The following is a 2,179-nucleotide window of genomic DNA, read 5'->3' on the forward strand; positions in this document are numbered from 1 at the left end:
AGTCGCTGGAGGGAAAAAACAAACATGTATCCATCACCTTATCACAACCACTGTCGTGTTGATTTTATATTTTTCTTTCCTGTTTTCTCCCATGGATGGTACTACTATTACTGTTGTTATCACTAAACAAAATAGTGATTATATAGATATTCAATTTTGTATTCTGTTCTTTATTTAATGTAAGAATTTTAAGTTTTACTATACTCCCTTTCTTAATATTTCTGATGTTTGCAGAATCTGTTCAGTGGTGGTACCAAATTAACCACTTACGAACAATGGGACTGTTAGGTCGTATTCCAGCACTTTTTTTTTTAATTCCAGGAAGTAGAGGGCCACTTGTTTTGTCCTAGGATAGGTAGACCTCTCCCTGCCCTCTGATCACTGCTTTAATCAACACCCACCCCAAGGAGGAACTTGTAATTTATACTAAATGCATTGTCCTCAACTGCTGCTCTCTGTTACTTTATCCTGCTAACAAATCTTCACAGATCCCTCAGTGCCTGAAACAGATAACCTATTTTCTGTATTATGGCATCCAGAGCTGGTCACAATAGGGACCCACTCTACTTTTCCAGGCCTACCCAGGCAAGCAAGCCTTACCCACTCACTCTCCTCAAACCCCTACAACCTTATCTTCCCTCCTTCCTTCTTTGCTTTCACACAGAGCATCTCCATCAGTACTGCCCTTAATTTGTGGTTTCTAGGGTAAGGCTTGTCCATCTGCCTAGGTCAGTGGTCCCCAACCCCCGGGCTGCAGACCGGTACTGGTCTGTGGGCCATTTGGTACCTGTCCGCAGAGAAAGAATAAATAACTTACATTATTTCCGTTTTATTTACATTTAAGTGTGAACGATGTTTTATTTTTTAAAAATGACCAGATTCCCTCTGTTACATCCGTCTAAGACTCACTCTTGACTCTTGTCTCGGTCACGTGATACATTTATCCGTCCCACCCTAAAGGCCGGTCCGTGAAAATATTTTCTGACATTAAACCGGCCCGGGGCCCAAAAAAGATTGGGGACCACTGGCCTAGGTGAAAAGCTTCTTGGGGGTTGGATCCATACCCTATAGAAATGCAATTTAGAAAAGTGGCAAGAGTACCTGCTTTTGCAGACTAGAATTGAAATTCCAGCATGGCCACTTACTAGCTTGGGCAGATGACAGAATTTCTTAGAGCCTGTGTTTCCACTCAAATATGTTTTAAGGCTTCCAGGATAATGCACTTTCAGGGCCAGACATACAGTAGGTGACAGCAAGTAATTACTGTTAACAGGATACTTGTTTTTTTCCATCCCTCACTTCTATTCTAGCATGTTGATAACATGGTACTGGGTGGCTAAGGATAAATTCTGAGCTCAAACTTTCACCAAGGCTGCCCATCATTGTGAAAGAATCTGAAGGGAAAGAATTCTGCTTCTAGCAGCAGAAAAAGGAAGATTGGTTCATGGAGGAGAATATAGGCAGGATTGAAGGCATTATGAAAGATGGGTACATAGTGAGACCTTGGCTCCAGACTCCATGGGGACCCCAGATCTGAATAGCCTTCATCTCCCTGGCTGCAAGGTTCCAGGTTATCTGGGCCAGAGACTGAGACAGCCAATTCCTTGAGCCAGCTGGACCCTCTATTTTCCTGGTTCACCCTAGCTCATGGTCCTTTGCTCTAACCAAAAACCAGATTTTTCTCTCTGAGCCCTAAAATGACCCTTTGAGATACTAAGGGCACAAAACTGGCTTGAGATGAGATAAGCCTTCTGCCTGCTACAGAGCCCCCCAGCTTTATACACCTCCATCACCAATCAGAAACAAGGAGAGATCAGCAGTGGCCATTTTATAGATAAGACAGAAAAGGCAAATTCAGGGCTGTCCCTTCTCTTCTCCTAAGACTTTCTGATGAGCAAGGGATTGGGATTTACACTTGAGCTTCAACTGAGCTCAGTATAGCCTAGGGAAACATCATCACATGCTGTTTTACAAATAAGTATATTGCATTCCCACCTCTTTCAGCAGCTTTGAACCCTTTAAGCCCATCAGGCAGAGCTGGCCCAGCTGCCTTGAGCTTTGTTCCTATCCCACAGACAAATCTAGACATTGAGACTTGTCTCATATACATGTGTTTGTATCTCCCAGGAAAACCTTTTCATGGATAGTAGTGTTTAGAACAGAAACAGGATAGAAATAA

Source organism: Saccopteryx bilineata, chromosome 3 (assembly GCF_036850765.1).
Source record: "Saccopteryx bilineata isolate mSacBil1 chromosome 3, mSacBil1_pri_phased_curated, whole genome shotgun sequence".
Lineage (NCBI taxonomy): Eukaryota > Metazoa > Chordata > Mammalia > Chiroptera > Emballonuridae > Saccopteryx > Saccopteryx bilineata.